This window comes from Gorilla gorilla, chromosome 6 (genome assembly GCF_029281585.2).
Source record: "Gorilla gorilla gorilla isolate KB3781 chromosome 6, NHGRI_mGorGor1-v2.1_pri, whole genome shotgun sequence".
NCBI lineage: Eukaryota > Metazoa > Chordata > Mammalia > Primates > Hominidae > Gorilla > Gorilla gorilla.
Genome location: NC_073230.2, coordinates 50,712,584 through 50,736,980, shown reverse-complemented (window position 1 = coordinate 50,736,980; position 24,397 = coordinate 50,712,584). Strand labels below are relative to the sequence as shown.

The following is a 24,397-nucleotide window of genomic DNA, read 5'->3' as shown; positions in this document are numbered from 1 at the left end:
TACTGGAGAAACTGAGGCAGAAACCTCTTCCATGAAGGAGCCAACAAGGTAGATAATTGGTTTGATTATAGCACAGAGACTGTTATGATTTACGGTATATGCGTGTCAGCTGGATATATCTCAGACTTACCAGGCTCTAAGACAAATTTCAGTGACCCTATCCGATTAGATTCAACATTCACCAGTGGGCTTTCATTCTGGAATCTTTTAGAAAGATGACTTATTCTCTATGTCCTCAAGTAATTAAAAACTACTTCCAGGAAGAGAAGCTACATAGAGGCTGATTTTAATTTAAAATAAAGCACCTCTTCAGATGAGCAGAAATATCCGTTTAAGAACTTGGTTACTTTGGATGGTATTGACTTTTACATCACTGAAGGTGTTTCCATAGATGGAAGACAGCCACACTGTGGGGATTCTGGAATTAGATTTCAGGCCCTTAAGGTTTTATAATATTACAGAATCTCTGGGTTTATGATAAATGAAAGTTTATGGAAATAGTTGGGGACAAAGTATGAGTAGAAGGTACAGAAGTAGAAAAGAATATATATATTTTAAGAATGGCACATTTAATTTATTATTTTTTAATTTTTAATTTTTTTTAAGAGATAGGGTCTTGCTCTGTCACCCAAGTCGTAGTGCAGTGTTGCAATTATAAGTCACTGTAACCTCAAACTGCTGGACGCTAGCAATCCTCCTGCCTCATCCTTCTGACTTGTTAACTTGTTAGAATTACAGTCATGCAGCTAATTTTTAAACATTTTTTGAGACAAAGTCTCCACCCTATTTCCCAGAATGGTCTTGAATTACTGGTCTCAAGTGATCCTCCTGCCTCAGCCTCCTAAAGCATTGAGATTACAGACATGAGCCACACAACCCAGCTAAGAATAGCACATTTTAAATTTTCATTGAGACATATATGTCCAGGAATTTTGAGCAGAGAGATTGGACAGGCTAATCAAGATTAAACTGTGGGGAGTTCCAAATGTCTAGTTAAGGGATTTGGGTTTATTTTATGAAAACAAGTGATAATAATTATGATCCTCTATGGATAATTCTCACAAAGTTCTATAAGATGGTCATTATTTATATATTATACAAGACATAACTAAAGTTCTGTGACTCGTCTAGGGTCACACTGCTAAGTCAGTGGCAGTACTGGGATTCAGACTCAGCTCTGTCCAGCGTCAAAGTCAATGTCATTTCCCCCTTAAAATAGTGTGGACATTGTATATTCTGTTTATTTTTCAGTGATTACTTTAAAAAACTTTAATTGTTAAATAGTTGTCTTTATGTTCCTTTGAAACATTATGAGCAATGTTTGAACTCCACTCATTCCTCAGTTTGCATATTGTTGTTTTTCAGTATTTAGTTCCACCTCGGTTTTTATTTTAACCTCATAATCAGTCATCGTGGTGGTTTGGGTTCTCCGAGAAGCAGAAGACGACAAGGCTGAATGTCCCATGCCGGGGGCTCACTGGGAGGAATTCCTATGGAGCAAGAATAGGCAGAGAGGCCTTCCAATTGTAATGCAGGATATGACATCTGGGAAGGGAGAGTCAAAGAAGGAAGATGGGGAGTGATATGGTTTGGATATTTTGTTTCATGCCCTAACATACTCTGGAGAATATTCCAGTGGTTCTTGAGAAGAATGCGTATTCTGATGCAGGGTAGGAGGCTCTCTATATGCCTGTGAGGTACATTTATTCCATAGTGTTCTTCAAGTCTTGTTTCTTCTTATCTGTCTGAATGTTCTATTTGAGATTGAAAATGGGTTACTGAAATCTAGTATTATTGTGGTGTTCTCTTTATCTTCCTTTTGCTCCATCAGTGCTTGTTTCATATATTTTCATAATTGCTGTATCTTCCTGATAAATTGACCCTTTTGTTTTCTAATGTCCTTCTCTGTCTCTTGTGACAGTTTCTGACCTAACATCTATTTTGCCTGATGTAATTATGGCTACCTCTGCCCTCTTTTAGTTGACATTTGCATGAAATTCCTTTTTTCATCCATTCACTTCCAGCCTATGTGTGTCCTTAAATTTAAAATGAGTCTGTTGTAGACGGCATATAGTTGGATTTTTGAAATTTGGAATTCAGGCACTTTATAGTCTTTTGATTGGGGAGTTTAATCCATTGACATTTAAAGTAATTACCGATAGGGAAGGACTTACCTTGTCACTTTTAAATTGTTTTCTGTCTGGCTTGTAGCTTATCCCCGTGTTTTCCTGTCTTGTTGTATTCCTTTGTGTTTAATTTATTTTTGTAGTTTCTCTCTCTCTTTCTCTGTCTCTGCTGTGTGTGTGTGTGTGTGTGTGTGTGTGTGTGTGTGTCCTGTGGGCCTTATGTAAAACATAGCAATACATTTTAAGCTGATAACAACTTTAATTGCATACTAAAACTATATTGTCTCCACCCATTTATGTTATTGATGTCACACATTACACCTATTTTATACTGTGTATCCATTAATCTATTTTATTGTCATGGTTGTTTTTTATGCTTACAACTTTTAACTTCTTTACCAGCATTAAAAGGTTTACATACCAATGTTATAGTATTACAGTATTCTTTGTTTATCTATATGTTTGTCAGTGAGCTTTAAACTTTCACACTGTTTCATATTGCTATCTAATGTCCTTTCCTTTTACCTTGGTGGACTCCATTTAAGGCAGATATTAAAAGGATACCTCTTGTAACGCAGGTCTAGTAGTAAAGAATTCCCTCAGCTTTTATCTGGGACAGTTCTTATTTCTCCTCCTTTTTTTCTTTTTAAAATAAAAATTTTAATTGTGTATATTTAAGGTATGCAGCATGATGTTATGGGATACATATAGAGAATAAAATGGTTACTATAGTGAAGCAAGTTAACATATCCATCATCTCACATAATTACCGTTTTTTTGTTATTGTGGCAAGAGCAGCTAAAATCTACACATTTAGCATGAATCTCATATACAGTACAATTTTATTACCTATAGTATTTATGTTGTACATTAGATCTCTTAACTTGTTAATCCTGTATATCTGCTATTTTGTATCCTCTGAACTGCATCTCTGTATTGTCTTCCCTTCTTCCCATGCATGGTGTATTAGTCAGGGTTCTCTAGAGGGACATAACTAATAGGATAGATGTATATATAAAGGGGAGTTTATTAACGAGTATTGACTCACACGATCACAAGGTGAAGTCCCACTATAGGCTGTCTGCAAGCTGAGGAGCAAGGAAGCCAGTTCAAGTCCCAAAACCTCAAAAGTAGGGAAGCTGACAGTGCAGCCTTCAGTCTGTGGTCAAAGGTCCAAGAGTCCAAAAGCTGAAGAACTTGGAGTCCGATGTTCGACGACAGGAAGCATCCATCACGGGAGAAAGATGGAGGCCAGGAGACTCAGTCAGTTTATTCCTTCCATATTCTTCTGCCTGCTTTTATCCTCAACGCTGGTAGCTGATTAGATGGTGCACACCCAGATTGAGGGTGGGTCTGCCTCTCCTAGCCCACTGACTCAAATGTTAATCTCCTTTGGCAATATCCTCACAGACACACCCAGGAAAAATATTTTGCATCATTCAATCTAATCAAGTTGACACTTAATATTAACCATCACACACAGTACCCTCTCTTTTGTTCTGTATCTCTGTATATAATTGGATTTTTAAAAATTTAGATTCCACATATTAAGTGAGATTATGCAATATTTTTCTTTCTGTGTCTGACTTATTTCACTTAGCATGATATCCTCCAGGCTCATCTAAGTTGTGGCATTTCGTAAGTTCTTGTTCTTTTTTAAAAGCTGAACAATATAATATTTTGTGTAGGTACTACCATTTCTTTATTTATCGATGAACATTAGATTATTTCCATATTTGGCTATTGTGACTAATGCTGCAGTGAACATGGGAGTGTAGGTATCTTCACAAGATGGTGATTTCATTTCCTTTGGGTATATGCTCAGAAGAGGGATTACTGGGTCATATGCTAGTTCTATTTTTAATTTTTAAAGAAATGTCCATACCGCTTTTCATAACAGCTGTACCAATCTATATTTTCACCAGTGGTATACAAGAGTTCTCCTTTTCCACACTCTTACCAACATTTGTTATCTTTTGACATTTTGATTGTAGCTATCCCAATGGTTGTAAGGCAGTATCTCATAGTGGTTTCAATTTGCATTTTCCTGATGATTAATGTTTTTGAGCACCTTTTAATGTGCATGTTGGCTATTTTTATGTCTTCTTTAGAGAAATACCTGTTCAAGCTTTTTGCCTTCTAAAAATCAGGTTGTTTTCCATTATTGAGTTGCGTGAACTCTTTATCAATTTTAGATCTTAACCTCTTATCAGATATATGGTTTGCATAGATTGTTTTCCCAATCTGTAAGTTGCTGGTCTGTTTTGTTTATGGTTTTCTTTGCTATGCAGAATCTTTTAAGTTTGATATAGTCTAATTTATTAATTTTTGCTTTTCCTTAGTTTTTGGTGTGATATCAAACAAATTACTGCCTATGTTCTCTTCTAGGAGTTTTAGAGTTTCTGATCTTATATTTAGGTCTTAGACCCATTTTTAGTTTATTTTTTTCAGGGATAAGATAATGGCCTGTGGGCCGGGCACTGTGGCTAACACCTGTAATCTCAGCACTTTGGGAGGCTGAGGCGGGCCTCAGCACTGGAGGTCAGAAGTTCGAGACCCCCCTGTCCAACATGGTGAAACCCTATCTCTATTAAAATAAATACAAAAATTAGCTGGGCGTGGTGGCACATGCCCGTAATCCCAGCTACACAGGAGGCTGAAGCATGAGAATCTCTTGAACCCAGGAGACGGAGGTTACAGTAAGCCAAGATCACAGCACTGCACTCCAGCCTGGGCAACAGAGTGAGACTTCGTCTCAAAAAAAAAAAAAAAAAAAAAAAAAAGATAATGGCCTGTGGATACTGAATTTCCTGGCACCATTTATTGAAGAGACTATCCTTTCCCAATTTTGTCTTCTCTGTGCCCTTGGGAAAAATTAGTTGACAGCATATGTTTGGTATTATTCAGTATTTCTGGGTTGTCTGTATTTTCCACTGGTCTGTGTGTCTGTTTTTAAGGCAGTATCTAGTGTTTTGACTACTATAGATTAGTAATATAATTTTAAATCAGGAAGTGTGATGCTTCCACCTTTGTTTTCTTTCTCAGAATTGTTTTGGCTATTTGGGGTCTTTTATGGTTCCATATGAATTTTAGTATTTTTTTTCTATTTCTGTGAAGAATGCCATTGGGATTTTGATAGGAATTTTGTTGAATCTGTATATTGCTTTGGGCAGCATGTACATTTTAACAATATTAATTCTTCTGATCCATGAGCATAGGCTATATTTTCTTTTATTCTGTTTTCAGTTTCTTTAAGCAGTATTTTGTAATTTTCAGTGTAGAGTTCTTTCACTGCCTTTGTTAAATTTATTCCTAAGTATTTTGTTGTTTTTCATGTTATTGTAAATGGTGTAAACTCTTTAAAGGTCAGTTTGTATTTTATTGGCATTCTCAGTGTTGGTTCTATTTAGATATTTTATTTTTTATGCTGTCATAAATGGGATTTTTAAAAATGTCTTTTTAATTTGTTATTTGTGTATAAAATGCTGATAGTTTTTGTTTGTTGATTTTATATCCTGCAACTTTACTGAATTTGTGTATTAGTTGTAATAGTTTCTTTTAGGTGGAATCATTGTTGGTTTTTTCCCCCATATAGGATTATGTTATCTGCAGATAGGGATATTTTTACTTCCTCTGTTGTGATGTGGATGTCTTTTATTTCTTTTTCTTGTCTGACTGTTTTTTCTAGTACTTTCAGTACTATGTTGAATAGAAGTGATGAGATTGGGCATCCTTGCTTTGTTTTGGATCTTAGTGTAAAACATTCAGTTTTTCCCAATTGATTATAATTTTACCTATGAGTTTTTCAAAAGTGAAGTGACTTTTATTATGTTGAGGAACTTTCCTTCTATAGATTTCCTCATTTTTGAAGGACATTTTTGCTGACATAGTATTCTTGGTTAGAATTTTTCTTTCAGCACTTTCAATACATTATCCTATTCCCTTCTGGTCAGTGAGGTTCCTGCTGAACAAACCCACTGATAGTCTTACAGAGACTCTTTTGTACATAATGAGTCAATTTTATCTTGCTGCTTCCAAAATTCTCCTTGGCCAGGTGCGGTGGCTTACGCCTGTAATCCCAGCACTTTGGGAGGCTGAGGTGGGCAGATCATGAGGTCAGGAGTTTGAGACCAGGATGACCAACATGGTGAAATCCCATCTCTACTAAAAATACAAAAGTTAGCTGGGTATGGTGGTGGGCACCTGTAATCCCAGCTACTCGGGAGGCTGAGGCAGGAGAATTGCTTGAACCCGGGAGGTGGATGTTGCAGTGAACCAAGATTGTGCCACTGCACTCCAGCCTGAGCAACAGAGTGAGACACACTCTCAAAAAAAAAAAAAAAAAAAATCAAAATTCTCCTTTTGTCTTGGTCTTTGGACAATTTAATTTCAATGTATTGCTGTGTAGATTTCTTTGTGTTTATTTTAGTTCATGAGTTTTGGGCTTCTTGAATCTGGATGTCTATTTCCTTCCCTGATTTTGGGAAGTTTTTAGCCATTATTTCTTCAAATAAGTACTTTATCATTTCTCTCTCTCTCTCTCCTTCTTCTTTGTGAACTTATATAATGTGCATATGGATCCGCTTGATGGTATTCTGTAAGTCCCTAGGCTTTATTCTCTTTTTTCATTCTTTTTTCTTTTTGCTCCCTTGATGCGATAATTTACAATGACCCATCTTTGAGTTTGCTGAATATTTCTTATGCTTGATCAAGTCTGCTATTGAATCTCTGTAGTCAATTTTCCAATTCAGGGATTGTTTTCTTCAGGTCCAAAATGTCTGGTTCTTCATTATGTGTTCTGTCTCCTTGTGGAGCTTCTCATTTTGTTTATGTATCGTTTTCCTGAGGCCATTGAACATCCTTGTGATGATTATTTTGAATTATTTGTCAGGTAATTGATATGCCTCTGCTTCTTTAGGTTTGTTTGTTATTTATTCTGGTCCTTTGATTGGGTCATGTTTTCTTTTTTTCTTTTTTTTTTTGTCTTATAACTTCTTGTTGATATCCACATGTTTCAAAAAGTATGTGACATATAATTGAGATTCACAAGATGTAAGATGCCATTAGGAATGAGGCAGTTGCTTAGTCCATATCTCTATTTCTATTTTGTAGTCTGGTCTCAGTTTTAGTCTTTATTAGTCTTTTGGTCTTACTTAGTTAAGCCAAATATGGCCATCTCATCTCCACCTTCCTGTTTCCTTTTGAATCTTCAAGCTGATGCAGTTGATTTGTGCCAAGTAAACCTACTGGCTGGCATGGGAATGGTGCTCATGCTATTCTCTTCAACCAGGGAAGAGGAATGCTCAGTTGCATGATGTATAGAGCTGCTTCTTTAAGGTGTTTGGGGTGGAATAGAAATTAAACATATCTAATGTAATTGGGAAGAAGAATTATAGTATTTGGGGAGGCATGCAAAGATAAATTATTTTCAGCACATTCTGTTATTGTGCATAAAAATATTTACATATTCTCCACCTTTATTTATAGAACAGGAATCCCAGAGAAACTGAAATATAATAATTACTCACACAGATAAATGAACTCTAAAATCAAACAGAATTTCTTGGCTACCCTTGATCTTTTAACTAATATAACCTGTTATAATAACTTTGGGGCGGGCATATACATACCACATATGTTATTATAAGTGGTTTTAGAGATCTGGAAATAATTATTGCTTTCTTCACCTTGTTACCTACTAGGATGACTTACTAAATTTTTTTCGTGTTGTTTTGGAGGAATGTTCCCATTTGTTCTGCTGTTAACTTACTTTGGAAGGGATAACTTCCTAGTTGGTCTACATTTTGTTGCAAACCTTACATAACACTCTCATGACCTTAATCATGGTAGATGTGCCCATGTGAGTCCAATTCTTTTGAGTAACTAATGATTGAAAGGTATGTACAGAATACTATTCAGATTGTATCTTGTTTTTTCTTGTATTTCATAGAGTTCAATGGTTGAGGTACATTTGGAGACCTTAATCTTCTAGCAGTTTATCATGGTTCCTTCTGTTGAATAAGCCTGGTCCCATTTTTTTTTCTCTTCTTATAGTCACACACAGAATGGTGTAATGATTTTTTCATTGGCAGATTCAGGCTGAACTTCATATCCAGATTCATGGGGACTTGAGAAGGAAGAACTTAAACCATGCTCATGTCTGTGATCTTTTACCTTCTAATTATTAGTTTCCCAAGAAAAGAATTAGTCATATAGTCTTTAAGTATTGTGGCTTATAATATAGTTCTTTCTAATCATATAGTAGTAATTATCCTTCTGGTATCTATCTTAATCTCACATGCATTTTAGATGCCTTGAGTTAGACTTCCAGATCTGATCATCCAGTACAAGAAGTGAGTCCTATAAAGAACAAGTCCAGACCGTGGAATATGGCAGTCTCCTCAAGGTCCTGCCAGGTGCTTGTTGCCTGCTACCTTTTCCATCATTTTTTTCCGTTATAAATGTCTATACATATATCAGATAGAGCCTTCCCCTATGCTTTTTCTGACGCTGGGGTTGACTTGTTTTAATATTTGGTTACTCCATGAGAATTTCACCTGCTGCTGTGGGTCAGCAGGACCCTCCCATAAGGACTCATTTTCTGCTGAATGAGCTGAGTAGCCATTCACACTTCCCATAGTTTGCCAAGTTGAAAGATGTTTTGAGAGTCTGTATACTTTAGATTTCAACCCTCTGTACAGGAACCCAAATTTGGATGGCAAATATATTTTATTATCAGTGTATATCCTATTACTTGGTAGTAGCTATGTGGAAAGGGTACAAAGGCTGACCCTCTATGCTTCAAGGCCAACTTTTGGCCATGGTAAGAAGAATGAGAAGTACCTAATAAGAAGGACTGAGGTCCTCATTGTTCCAACTATAGGACATACCTATAAATCCTGATAGAAGTATATTCAGCATGTCACTTTATCTAATATTCACCCTTAAACTTGGGTGATCATCTGTGAGGAAGGAAGTTTGGGGAATCTATTGTTAGCATGCTCGCCTTTTTCAGTTGGTCCTTATCTTTGATTCTCTGAAACTCTCCTCTATTTTATGCTTACAGTTTTGCCACCAAGGCTTATAATGTCTCATATTTCCTGAATTGCCTGGGTTGCTGTGACACATTGACATTGATTTAAAAAGTTTATTGGGTTCTAATATCCCAGATACTGTCTTAGACGCTTAACTAACTAGCATCTTGAACTAGCATTTAAGTTGCTCTTATCTGATATTCAGCCACCTACCCTCCCCAGAGCTCACTCTCCATGCTTGCTCTACCTTTGTTCAATGGCTTGGGCTTCTGCTTTTGCCTATATTCTCTGAGTTTCTCATTGAGTTAACTGTGTGGTTCCTGTCCCTCCACGCTTTGCCTTGCTATCACAATTCCTTATATGAGAATTTGGTGCTGAGTTTCTGAGCCTCATCCTCATATCTGGGATCCTGCAGCCTGTGACTCTCTATATATCTCTTGGGCCATTTAACTACTGTGAGTTTCAAGACTTTTGCTATCAAAATTTTTCATCTCCCATATGCCATGCTTTATCTTGCTGACTGCTTTCTTTTCTTTTCTTTTCTTTTTTTTTTTTTGAGATGGAGTCTTGCTCTGTTACCCAGGCTGGAGTACAGTGGCACAATCTCAGCTCACTGGAACCTCTGCCTCCTAGGTTCAAGCAATTCTCCTGCCTCAGCCGCCTGAGTAGCCAGACTACAAGTGCATGCCACCACACCCAGCTAATTTTTGTATTTTTAGTAGAGACAGGGTTTCATCATGTTGGCCAGGCTGGTCTCAAACTCCTGACCTCAGGTGATCCTCCCACCTCTGCCTCCCAAAGTGCTGGGATTACAGGCTTGAGCCACCATACCTGGCCATGACTGCTTCCTAGTACTGCACTTACTCAAATTTTCCATACTCTGGGATGAAACTCTGCTGTCACCTGGGCCTGTACTCTAACGCCACTTTAGGTCTAGTGGGCAGGCCTAATTTCAGGGCCTCCCCGAATCTCTGTCTCACTATGTATACTCTGTGTTTTGTCATTGATAAATCCAGAAATATGATGAACAGATATGCTTGGGAAACATTATTGGCAATACACTATATAAGCCAATTTAGAATATTTTTATTGTAACTATAGTTACTATTTTTTTCTAGCTTGATTCTTTGCTTGTAGGTAGTGAAATGTGGTGACAGCTTGACTAAAGCTCTGTTCTATAAATGCCTTTAGTCTGAGGTAAATGTAGGCTTTGTCAGAAATGATATTTTCATATATGGTACATAGATGGTACAGAACTGTGATTATTGTAACATGTTTGAGATACAACAAAGAGTACTTAAAAATATTTCATATGCTCAAGGAATTTTTACCTTGGGTTGTTCCTGAAAAATCAATATGGTCCCTTGTCTAGCATTTTTTGTGTAGTTTCTATAAAGTAGTAGCTGCTTTTGGTAGGCTATTCAAAATAATCTGGCTTAGCATTCTTTTGGAATTTTTACCTTGGGGTGTTCCTGAAAAATCAATATGGTCTCTTGTCTAGCATTTTTTTGCATAGTTTCTGTGAAGCAGTAGCTGCTTTTGGCAGGCTATTCAAAATAATCTGGCTTAGCATTCTTTATAATACAGTTAGTTCAGGTTTCTTAAAACCAGTTTTGGCCCATATTCCTCAGGAAGAAAAACTCTATGTGTCATTTTACCTTGTGCCCAAGATACATGATAACTGCCTTCTTGAATAACAGCAGGCTTTCTTCACACAAAGTTTTCTTTATAAGAAAAATAATATCCATTGACAACACGTAAAGAATAGAAAATATATGAGGCAGTTGCCCATTTCCCTCCTTGTCATTACCTCCACACCCAGTATCAGAAATGGAGTGATTGAAAATCCTAGATATGTTGGATTGGAAGTAAAATTTAATTTATTTGAGGAACCTCAAGGATATATGTGAGCATTCCAATTTCCTATTATGGAATTAGCAAAACCTAGCCTGGATCTGGGGCAGGAAATCAGTATATAATGTTGCTTTCAAGGTTACTGTAGAATTACCTAATTCAAAGCAAGGGCTTATATTTAGCAATGAGCTCTCAACATGGTTTGTTCCATGTAAAAAATGTCCTGCCAATGCCAAATTGGTAGTAGGTGAAGTTGGAGACTCCAGGGCTCATCTACCATTTGTGGCATTGTTCCATCCATAGATGACACTGTTCTTAATTTGTAAGCAGTCTGTGCCTCATTGCCATCTGACTCAGCCCAGTTCCAGTGCCATAAGGTGAACTGAACTGTCAGTGGTAGGAAATAGTGCTCTATGTTTGTCATGATGTGCTAGCACAGACCCAGAAGTCAATAACTGCTTGGCATTCCAGAAAACATTCTCATGGCAGTGAGTTAAACTTCATGGAATGTCTTTTTCCAGTGGGTGATGAAGTCATTTAGCAATGGTTACCTTTTGTGGAAGAAAATCTTGTTAAAAAGTAAGTAGCCCTGGGAAGCCTTGAAGTTTATGCTCTTGTTTTGAAGTAGACATACTACAAATTTTTTGTATTTTATTTAAGCCAGGGAAAATACTAGATGCACTGATGAAGTAACTTAAGAAGATAACATAGGAACTTCCAGTTGCACATTTTTTTCTTTTCCCACTTGATTATATGATATATTGTGTTGACATGGACTTCTGAAACCCCTATGTTTTCATCTTTAGTCAGCTTTATAATTAGGATGTCATCAAATGAAGCTAACATGCCTGGAAGCCCAGAAAGCAAAGTCCCTGGAAAGGAGTAGAAACTTCCAGGAGCAGCAGAAATTCTCAATTGACCTGCTCAATTCCCCGCCTTCACATCTGCTCCACAGTCTGCACTTCTGTATCTTATATCTCAGGGGTGGTCACATCTTTCCTGTGTGGAGCTGCTCTAAATAGAGAAACTAAACACTGAACCTCTATTCCCTCTCCTTTTGTGTCTCCTAGTTTGATCATGAAGTTCTTTAGTTTTGTCGTGTCATCAAATTCCTTGACCCATCATTATTTTCTCAGTATTGTAAAAGATCTCCCTCTCCAGGAGAGGAGGTTTCTCACGATGAGCATATGATGAAAATGTGCATTTGTGTTTGGTTTCCCTATCAGTGAATTTTGTTGTGCCAGAATGTGCACAGCTTCTAGTGAGAAGGATGTCTTTCTTCGGGAGTAATACAATCTGGTCTCCTGTGAGGCAATGCTTGGTTTTGACCTTGTCCTTTAAAAATTCTAGACACTTGCCCTTGCTGCTGTCTCCCCACATCATTTCATTCAGAAGCAATTGCTTCTTGAATTTCTTACAGGAGACACACTCCAGTCCTGACTGTTTACAGCCCAATTCGCTGCGTATGATTTGAGCTCTCCCTGTGATAAAGAATCTGGTAGTGATGTGTGTGCACGGCATGTTATCACTTGGTTTGCTTTCTGTTAGAGTGAGGTAACCAACAGAATGAGGAGAAGAGAAGGAGGAGTGATTTGCAGGGCCAGTGAAGGCCTGGGAGTCAAGACCTAAGGGCTTAGAATTCACTGAGGAGTTCCTTTCTTGTGGGACCAAGTACAGTAGTAATTATATAATAACTATAATATACTACTGTATATATAGAAAGTATATATATAGAAATTGTGTGTGTGTGTATATATATATATATATATATGGAGAGAGAGAGAGAGAGAGAGTTGCTGCTGTCTCATAGCAGCAACTATTTTATGTACTTCACACTGTGGATCTCTAGGCATAACCCGAACCTGCCTCACTCCTTTAATCACTGATTGAAGCATTCTACATTCTAACCATCCATCGTCTCTTGTTCTTTCACCTTACTTATTCAGCTGCTCCCGTCATGACTACTCCTAGACCTCATCAGGACTTCTGACCCACTGAGACACCTCCCCATGCCTAGCCATAATCTCCTATCTTTACCACTTTCTTTCTTATGCAGCTAGTCTGTGGCTCATTGCTCAGTAACATTCTGGCTGATTTTCCTACACATATATCTTTTTGTCATATCCATCTGGCAACACCCTAAAGCTAGTGAATGTAAATATACTTTAGTCTATGTCTGGATAGCTGAGAGATGATAGAGAAAGTCACTCAGTTGGGCTCTCAACATGTCAGTATTCCAGTTGTGTTAACTGGTCCCGGTGCTACACCACTGTCTTCAGTGATATGTCAGAACTTCTCTACTCTTTTTTAGTCTTTCATTCTCATATCTCCCCAATCTTCTCTCAGTTAATAAGAAGGTACAAGCATCCAGTGGGAACTTCCTGGGTCCTCCTCGACATGGGAACTCCGTCTGCAGCCATGCTCATGCTGTGCTTTCAGTCCGTGCTCATCCCTGCGCTTCACAGCCAGACTGCTCAAACAGATGTCTGTGTGTGCTCGCTCCCTTTCCTTAACAGTTATGGAGTCCATGATTCATGTCAAACTGCATTCTGTTCGCATGATGACACCAGACAGCTCTTGCTGATGTAATGGAAGTCTACTTTGTAGGCATTCTTCAGTCCTCATCTTACGCTCTGAGTACCTCTGCCTGGATTTCAAATGGGAGAGGCCTTCAGACTTCTCACTTAACTCCCTTTTTTTCCTACTCTGCAGTGTGAACTTTCTTCCTACATGATTTGGTCCATGTGATGACTTCAATTATAGATAATAAGCAAATGAGTCAAGTTTTTTGTCTATTTTTTTTTTTTTTTAAGACTGATTCCTGCTCTGTTGCCCAGGCTGGAGTGCAGTGGCCTGATCTCAGTTCACTGCAACCTCTGCCTCCCGGGTTGAAGCGATTCTTCTGCCTCAGCCTCCCAAGTAGCTGGGACTACAGGCATGGACCACTACGCCTGGCTAATTTTTGTATTTTTAGTAGAGACGGGGTTTCGCTAATGTTGGCCAGGCTGGTCTCAAACTCCTGGACTTAAGTGATCCACCTGCCTTCGCCTCCCAAAGTGCCAGGATTACAGGAATGAGCCATTGCACCCAGCCAAGTTTTTATCCACAGTTCAGACTTTCACCTGGTACCCAAGTCTTACTCATGTGAACTTGTCACTGGACTATCTCAAAAGCTCCTTAGAAACTTAAGCATCATCATGACACCTTTTTCTCCCTTAGATTTCAACTCTGAACCATGATATTCATGATATTTACCAAGTCAGTAAATTTTACCATCTCAATCTATTTCTAGGGACTTTTCTAGGATCATTTTTCTAGGGACTCTTTCCTGGCTTCAGCGCTCCCAACCAAGACAACATTAGGTCCACCTATCCTACGATCTCATTGTTTGGGGGGCTGAGGTTGGAGGATTGCTTGAAGCCAGGATTTTGAGACCAGCCTGTGCAACACAGTGAGACTCCATCTGAGTAGTCCCAGCTACTCAGGAGGCTATGTGAGGAGGATCTCTTAAACCTAGCAGTTTGAGACTGCAGTGAGCTAGGATTATGCCAGTTTACTCCAGCCTGGGTGACAGAGAGAGATGCTGTCTTTAAAAAAAAAAAAAAGGCTCTCCCTCTCCCTCTCCCTCTCCCTCTCCCTCTCCCTCTCCCTCTCCCACGGTCTCCCTCTCCCTCTCCCTCTCCCACGGTCTCCCTCTCCCTCTCTTTGCACAGTCTCCCTCTGATGCCGAGCCAAAGCTGGACGGTACTGCTGCCATCTCAGCTCACTGCAACCTCCCTGCCTGATTCTCCTGCCTCAGCCTGCCGAGTGCCTGCGATTGCAGGCACGCGCCGCCATGCCTGACTGGTTTTCGTATTTTTTTGGTGGAGACGGGGTTTCGCGGTGTCGGCCGGGCTGGTCTCCAGCTCCTAACCGCGAGTGATCTGCCAGCCTCGGCCTCCCGAGGTGCCGGGTTTGCAGACGGAGTCTCGTTAACTCAGTGCTCAATGGCGCCCAGGCTGGAGTGCAGTGGCGTGATCTCGGCTCGCTACAACCACCTCCCAGCTGCCTGGCTTGGCCTCCCAAAGTGCCGAGATTGCAGCCTCTGCCCGGCCGCCACCCCGTCTGGGAAGTGAGGAGCGTCTCCGCCTGGCCGCCCATCGTCTGGGATGTGAGGAGCCCCTCTGCCTGGCTGCCCAGTCTGGAAAGTGAGGAGCGTCTCTGCCCGGCCGCCATCCCATCTAGGAAGTGAGGAGCACGTCTTCCCGGCCGCCATCACATCTGGGAAGTGAGGAGCATCTCTGCCCGGCCACCCATCGTCTGAGATGTGGGGAGCACCTCTGCCCTGCCGCCCCATCCGGGATGTGAGGAGCGTCTCTGCCCGGCCGCCCCGTCTGAGAAGTGAGGAGACCCTCTGCCTGGCAACCGCCCCGTCTGAGAAGTGAGGAGCCCCTCTGCCCAGTAGCCACCCCGTCTGGGAAGTGAGGAGCGTCTCCGCCCGGCAGCCACCTCGTCCGGGAGGGAGGTGGGGGGGTCAGCCCCCCGCCCGGCCAGCCGCCCCGTCCGGGAGGTGAGGGGCGCCTCTGCCCGGCCGCCCCTGCTGGGAAGTGAGGAGTCCCTCTGCCCGGCCAGCCGCCCCGTCCGGGAGGGAGGTGGGGGGGTCAGCCCCCCGCCCGGCCAGCTGCCCCATCCGGGAGGGAGGTGGGGGGTCAGCCCCCCGCCTGGCCAGCCGCCCCGTCCGGGAGGTGAGGGGCGCCTCTGCCCGGCCGCCCCTACTGGGAAGTGAGGAGTCCCTCTGCCCGGCCACCACCCCATCTGGGAGGTGTGCCCAACAGCTCATTGAGAACGGGCCATGAAGACAGTGGCGGTTTTGTGGAATAGAAAGGGGGGAAAGGTGGGGAAAGGATTGAGAGGTCGGATGGTTGCCGTGTCTGTGTAGAAAGAGGTAGACATGGGAGACTTTTCATTTTGTTCTGTACTAAGAAAAATTCTTCTGCCTTGGGATCCTGTTGATCTGTGACCTTACCCCCAACCCTGTGCTCTCTGAAACATGTGCTGTATCCACTCAGGGTTGAATGGATTAAGGGCGGTGCAAGATGTGCTTTGTTAAACCGATGCTTGAAGGCAGCCTGCTCGTTAAGAGTCATCACCACTCCCTAATCTCAAGTACCCAGGGGCACAAAGACTGCGGAAGGCCGCAGGGTCCTCTGCCTAGGAAAACCAGAGAACTTTGTTCACTTGTTTATCTGCTGACCTTCCCTCCACTATTGTCCTGTAACCCTGCCAAATCCCCCTCTGCGAGAAACACCCAAGAATGATCAATAAAAATAAATAAATAAATAAATAAATTTAAAAAAAAAATACAAAAAAAAAAAAAAAAAGATCTCACTGGGTTTTGTACTTTTCTTTTCCAGTGGCTGTCACTGTTTGTAATTACTTATGTGAATGTTTGATTAGTGTCTGCTACTTTATTAGAATGTATGTCTCATTTGTCTTGTCATTTTCTACCCATTGTACCCAGAGCCTAGCACATAGTAAGTTATATCAACAAATATTTGCCAAGTACATGAATCAATGTACTTTATGAACTTAGTCAAAATAATTTTAAAGGTAAGTACTGATCATTCCTATTTTAGAGATGTCAAAACTGAGGCTCTTAAATTATGTAAATTGTCTAATATCACACAGGTTAATTATTAATAAATGTCTTAGGTGGGATTCATTTTGCTATTTTATCCTCCAGGCCTTACTGGGGTAAGGTTGGCTTTTTAAGGATCTTAGTTGGACCAGACATTTTCTTCAGAGTTTCAGTATGAAATTTAATAATTTTTTATTTGTGATATTAACATATGAAATAGGGCTTGATTTGAATACAAAACAAACTAAAAAAACCCCTCCAGCTTAAATGAACTTAGAATGTTGAAGCAAATTTTGAAAAAGATATTTTGTGTCATTAAAAACAATGCTATTTAAAAATGCTTGTGATAGGATGTTAAAAAAATGCAGTCCAGAAATTCATGTATAGTAAGATATTCCTGTAACTGCCTGACCAGTTCTTCTTCTGTTGCAGAGATGGAGCCAATTTGCTGAAACAGCAGTGTTACAGTAGAGAAAGACTTTAATAATCACAGGGCCAGCAAAGTGTGGGAAGTATGGGAGTATGGGAGTTTGGAAGTATGGGAGACATTTCTCAAGTCAGCCTCCCAAACAGCTTGGAGTTTAGTGATTTAAAGAGTAATTTGGCAGGCTGAGGGAGAGGGATTGGGTGCTGCTGATTGGTTGGGGATGAAATCTTAGCAGTGTCCAAATTATCTTAGTACTCTGAATTTCTGGGTGGGGGTCTCAGGACTGGTTGTATTACTTCCTTCGTATGACTCATGGGTCTGGGTAGAGTTAAGTCATTCACCAGAATGTCAAAGTCTGAAAAATATTTCAAAGACCAATCTTAGGAGGTTTTGACGATAGTGATGTTATCTATAGGAGCACTTAGGAAGTCACACATCTTTTGACTTCTGAAATAGTAAATCCTTATAGAAAGGTAAGCCAGGGAACTATGCTGGTTATCATTTCATTAAGCCATATCTTAGCAGAATTCAAGTCCCTTCTCTAATGCTAATCTTGTATTCTTTCATTACTCTTAAAAGGCAGTTTTGATCCCTGAGCAAGGAGGGCTCCTGGAAGGGACTGTAAAGTTAAAGAAGTCAGTTAGCTTGTGAAATTAGAAACAAGATGGAGTCAGTTAGGTTAGATTTCACTCACCAATAATTTTTCTGTCATATTTCTCTCAAAGGTAGTTTCCTTAATAATGTAAAAACACATACAAAGAAACTAGAAAGAAGAATGCTACTTAATAGTTGCTTCTTCTGGGTGATGATATCATGCGTTTTTTTTTTCCATCTTATATTTTTCTGTACTTCCCCAGTTTTCTACAGTGATAACATATTATGTTTTATTTATTTATTTTTGTCTTTACATAGGACCATTTAATGCCTTCTTTACTAGAAAAGTTGTTGATGGTAATCTAGCTCATATACTTTACCTGGGAGTTGGGACTTGCAAAATGGCTTAATTTGGTAGTTTCCAAACCTTGTTGAAAAGCTTAAAAAGTCCCAAATTCTTATAAAAAGCTCATTTTAAAAAATTATACTTTAAGTTCCAGGGTACATGTTTACAACGTGCAGGTTTGTTGCATATGTATACATGTGCCATGTTGGTGTGCTGCACCCATTAACTCGTCATTTACATTAGGTATATCTCCTAATGCTATCCCTCCCCCTTCCCCCCACGCCATGACAGGCCCCAGTGTGTGATGCTCTCCATCCAATGTCCAAGTGTTCTCATTGTTCAATTCCCACCTATGAGTGAGAACATGCAGTGTTTGGTTTTCTGTCCTTGTGATAGTTTGCTCAGAATGATGGTTTCCAGCTTCATCCATGTCCCTACAAAGGACATGAACTCATCCTTTTTTATGGCTGCATAGTATTCCATGGTGTATATGTGCCACATTTTCTTAATCCAGTCTATCATTGATGGACATTTGGGTTGGTTCCAAGTCTTTGCTATTGTGAATAGTGCCGCAGTAAACATACATGTGCACGTGTCTTTATAGCAGCATGATTTATAATCCTTTGGGTATATACCCAGTAATGGGATGGCTGGGTCAAATGGTATTTCTAGTTTGAGATCCCTGAGGAATCACCACCCTGTCTTCCACAATGGTTGAACTAGTTTACAGTCCCACCAACAGTATAAAAGTGTTCCTATTTCTCCACATCCACTCCAGCACCTGTTGTTTCCTGACTTTTTAATGATCACCATTCTAACTGGTGTGAGATGGTATCTCATTGTGGTTTTGATTTGCATTTCTCTGATGGACAGTGATGCTGAGCATTTTTTCATGTGTCTGTTGGCTGCATAAATATCTTCTTTTGAGAAGTGTCTGTTCATATCCTTTGCCCACTTTTTGATGGGGTGTTTGATTTTTTCTTGTAAATTTGTTTAAGTTCTTTGTAGATTCTGGATATTAGCCCTTTGTGCGATGGGTAGATTGCAAAAATTTTCTCCCATTCTGTAGGTTGCCTGTTCACTCTGATGGTAGTTTCTTTTGCTGTGCAGAAGCTCTTTAGTTTAATTAGATCCCATTTGTCAATTTTGGTTTTTGTTGCCATTGCTTTTAGTGTTTTAGTCATGAAGTCCTTGCCCTTGCCTATGTCCTGAATGGTATTGCCTACGTTTTCTTCTAGGGTTTTTATGGTTTTAGGTCTAACATTTAAGTCTTTAATCCATCTTGAATTAATTTTTGTATAAGGTGTAAGGAAGGGACCCAGTTTCAGCTTTCTACATATGGCTAGCCAGTTTTCCCAGCACCATTTATTAAATAGGGAATCCTTTCCCCATTTCTTGTTTTTGTCAGGTTTGTCAAAGATCAGATGGTTGTAGATGTGTGGTATTATTTCTGAGGGCTCTGTTCTGTTCCATTGGTCTATATCTCTGTCTTGGTACCAGTACCATGCTGTTTTGGTTACTGTAGCCTTGTATTGTAGTTTGAAGTCAGGTAGCGTGATGCCTCCAGCTTTGTTCTTTTGGCTTAGGATTATCTTGGCAATGCGGACTCTTTTTTGGTTCCATATGAACTTTAAAGTAGTTTTTTCCAATTCTGTGAAGAAAGTCATTGTTAGCTTGATGGGGATGGCATTGAATTTGTAAATTACCTTGGGCAGTATTGCCATTTTCATGATATTGATTCTTCCTATCCATGAGCATGGAATGTTCTTCCATTTGTTTGTGTTCTCTTTTATTTCGTTGAGCAGTGGTTTGTAGTTCTCCTTGAAGAAGTCCTTCACATCCCTTGTAAGTTGGATTCCTAGGTATTTTATTCTCTTTGAAGCAATTGTGAATGGGTGTTCACTCGTGATTTGGCTCTCTGTTTGTCTGTTACTGGTGTATAAGAATGCTTGTAATTTTTGCACATTGATTTTGTATCCTGAAACTTTACTGAAGTTTCTTATCAGCTTAAGGAGATTTTGGGCTGAGACGATGGGGTTTTCTAAATATACAGTCATGTCATCTGCAAACAGGGACAATTTGACTTCCTCTTTTCCTAATTGAATGTGCTTTATTTCTTTCTCCTGCCTGATTGCCCTGGCCAGAACTTCCAACACTATGTTGAATAGGAGTGGTGAGAGAGGGCATCCCTGTCTTGTGCCGGTTTTCAAAGGGAATGCTTCCAGTTTTTACCCATTCAATATGACATTGGCTGTGGGTTTGTCATAGATAGCTCTTATTATTTTGAGATACGTCCCATCAATACCTAGTTTATTGAGAGTTTTTAGCATGAAGCGCTGTTGAATTTTGTCGAAAGCCTTTTCTGCATCTATGGAGATAATCATGTGGTTTTTGTCTTTGCTTCTCTTTATGTGATGGATTATGTTTATTGATTTGCATATGTTGAACCAGCCTTGCATCCCGGGGATGAAGCCAACTTGATCATGGTGGATAAGCCTTTTGAAGTGCTGCTTGATTTGGTGCAGAAGGCAAGAAATAACTAAGATCAGAGCAGAACTGAAGGAGATAGAGACACAAAAAACCCTTAAAAAATCAATGAATTCAGGAGCTAGCTTTTTGAAAAGATCAACAAAATTGATAGACTGCTAGCAAGACTAATAAAGAAGAAAAGAGAGAAGAATCAAATAGACACAATAAAAAATGATAAAGGGGATATCACCACTGATCCTGCAGAAATACAAACTACCATCAGGGAATACTATAAACACCTGTATGCAAATAAACTAGAAAATCTAGTGTAAATGGATAAATTCCTGGACACATACACCCTCCCAAGACTAAACCAGGAAGAAGTTGAATCCCTGAATAGACCAATATCAGGCTCCGAAATTGAGGCAATAATTAATAGTCTACCAACCAAAAAAGTCTAGGATCAGGCGGATTCACAGCCAAATTCTACCACAGGTACAAAGAGGAACTGGTACCATTCCTTCTGAAAGTATTCCAAACAATTGAAAAAGAGGGAATCCTCCCTAACTCATTTTATGAGGCCAGCATCATCCTGATACCAAAGCTTGGCAGAGACACAACAAAAAAAGAGAATTTTAGACCAATATCCATGATGAACATCTATGCAAAAATCCTCAATAACATATTATTTTTTAAAGTTCTTATTTAAGATGTTTATTAAATAAATACTGTAGCAGTAACAGGGAACAAATAATTATTAAAAAGAACTCCTAATCTTACCTGAATCTTTATAAAATCTATTTGATAATCTTTAGGCTGATTATATTCGGACGCTCAGTTGCCATGAGTTCTTCACTTTTCAATGATCATTGACTAGTTAGCTTTGCATAAAATTGTTATGTTTGCTGGTTTGTTATAAAGGATGTTAACAAGGGTACAGATGAAGAGATGTGTATTGTAAGGTATAGAGAGGGGTATGGAGCTTCCATTTCCTCCCAGGGCATGCCATCCTTCAGGAACCTCTGCATGTTCAGCTATCTAGAATCTTCTTAAAAATTTTAAACTTTTATATTGATAAAAGATATATTTAAATATGTGTTGGCGGCTGCAGGGAAAAATATGCATTTCTTTACTTATTAAAAGGAAATGAACAGCCCAGAAAATATAAACTTATTGGACATATCACTGATCCAAAACTTGGCAAGCCTTTCTTCACATTATATATTCCAACACAGATTGTTACTTCACATTTACTTATTCGCCCCCCATCTCACCCTTCTCCACAAAAAAGCAAGCAAACAACCTGTGTAACTTCACAGTTGTCAATGGTTCCTTGCAATACTTCAGCTCAAAATCCTTTGTACCTCACCCACAGCTTTGTTGCAGATTTTCTTTCTGTAGTTGAGAAACACTAATGCATTGTCTATGACACTAACTTTACTTTTGCCCTCATGGACAAGGGAGAATGTTTGAAAGAGTTTATGTGATATCTCCTTAATAGCATTCCTTACCAAATCAAGCAACAATGTAAATAGAATAAAACCTTTTTATAATGTATTTCTTGGGATCTATTTTAGTTACCATTGTGCTATCTGGAAGCAATCATTTGGTTGATTCATTAGCATTTACCAACTATTTATTAATTGCCTAACATTCTTCAGATATCATGTTAGGATGATGAAGACTGAAATTAAGACATGACCAATACAATCTCCCCGTTCCACTCTACCAGCACTGTATAAAATAACTTTATGTGATGATGGAAGTACTCTGTGTCTGTGCTGGCTAATACAGTAGCCACTAGCCACACGTGGCTATTGAATGCTTGACATTTAGCTAGTGTGACTATGGATCTAAATTGTTAATTGTTAATAACAGGTTTATTTGAATGTAATTCATGTACCATATAATTCACCCATTTATAGCGCACAATTCAGTGATTTTTAGTGTATTCAGAGTTGTGCAACCGTCAGTCAATTTTGGAACATTTTCATTACCCTGACAAGAAACCCAGTATTCATTAACAATCACTCCCCATCTTCCCCCAGCTTCCACTGCTTTATGCAGCCACTAGTGTTTTTTTCTGTCTTGATGGATTTGCCTATTTTAGACATTTCTTATAAATAGAATCACAATATTTGGCCTTTAGTGACTGGCTAATTTCAGTTTATTTAAATTTAATGATCACATGTGGCTAGTGGCTAATGTAAGAAGCAAGTGAAGTGAAAGACCAAAGACAGATGCTTAAGGAATGCTGAAGGCTCAGGAGAAGAAAATCCTGCAGAAAGGGTATGTGTAAAACAGAGAGGTAGGAGATGAACTTGGACAGAGCCTGAAGATAAGAGACCTTCATGGAGGAGGGAATGGTTAACAGTACCAAATAATACAGAGGGTTCAAAAAGTATAGTTCAGTGTGATAGTATCCCGATGACAGAGGTCACTAGAATGTGGTCTTGGTGGGGAAGTGAGGGCAGGTGGCGCTCTTATGTCATTATAGAAGAAGGGAACAAAGGAACATTCAAGATACCTTGAAAGGGGTGTTGGGATTGATCAAAATTCTCTTCAGTTGTTGTTAATGGTATTTTTATGGAGAACTGAGCCTATATATAGGCAGAAGAGAAGGATTCAGTGGAAATGAAGAACTTACAGATGATTAAGCAAGTTCTGGAGGATGCAGGTGGAGGTGATCAGCCCAGGAGTAAGTCCAGTCAAGGAAAACAGTCTTTTTTCTCAAAGGGAGGAGGAAGTGAAGAAAAAGTAGGTGGAGATACAGCACAGTTTTTATGTAGAAAGGATGAAAATTCAAATAGCTAATTTACTTTGGGGAAGTAGGAATGAGGCCTTCTGTGGGTAAAATTTGGTTCCTGCAATTTCACTGTGATCATATGTGGAGAAAGAAGTGCTAAAACATTCTCCAATGGGCTAGGACTGTGGGTGGTTAGAGTGTCCATCGCTGTCCACAGGAACCTGTCACCAAAAAAGGACAGGCATTTTTAGGTACATAAAGCCACATGAGGTCCAGAGAGATACTGATGTGTCCATTTTTGCCACTAAAATTAAAGAGTGCCCAAAAGATTACATTTGAGTTCTTGAAAGAAGCAATGTAGCTCCATGAGGTCACTTTCCTTCCCTCTCCCAGTTCCCTCCCTCCCTCCCTCCCTCCCTCCCTTCCTTCCTTCCTTCTCCTTCCTTTGCTTCTCCCTTCTTTCTATCTATGCTTCTTACACTTTGTAGAAACATAATGCTTTTTGCCTTATAATGCTTTTTGCCCTACAGGGAAAAAATGAAAATAAAACAAAAAAATTCTTAATTGTTCCAAACCATAATGAATAGAGTATTTTATTTTGTACATTATAATGGATTTCCTTTATTTTTTTGAATCACTCTTTTTTGTTTTTTTGACAAATGTTGTAACAGTGGAAGAGTTAGGAAATGCTTAGAACCATCTAAATGAAACCAACTATCCAAATATAAAAGAAAAAGGGCCAGGCATGGTGGCTCATGCCTGTAATCCCGGCACTTTGGGAGGCTGAGGTAAGCAGATCTTGAGCCCAGGGGTTTAAGACCTGCCTGGGCAACATAGTGAGACCCCATTTCTACAAAAAGTACAAAATTAGCTGGGCATGGCGCCATGCACCTGTAGTCCCAGATACACAGGAGGCTGAGGCAGGAGGATTGCTTAAACCTGGGAGGTGGAGCAGTAAGCTGAGATCGTGCCATTGCACTCCATCCTGGGAGCCTGGGTGACAGAGACAGATGGTGTCACCAAATACATACACACACACACACACACACACACTCATATATACATACATACATACATAGACATATATGTGTGTGTGTGTATATATATATATATATAGAGAGAGAGAGAGAGAGAGAGATCTATTCTGTGATGATGGAAATATTCCGTCTGTGCTGGCTAATACA

The 24,397-nt window shown here is 39.5% G+C and overlaps 1 protein-coding gene across 8 annotated transcripts in view; it reads left to right on the top strand.

The window, feature by feature from the left end:
• SUGCT (succinyl-CoA:glutarate-CoA transferase) overlaps positions 1–24,397 on the top strand; it is a 732,345-nt gene that overhangs the window by 301,467 nt on the left and 406,481 nt on the right. The window lies entirely within an intron of this gene.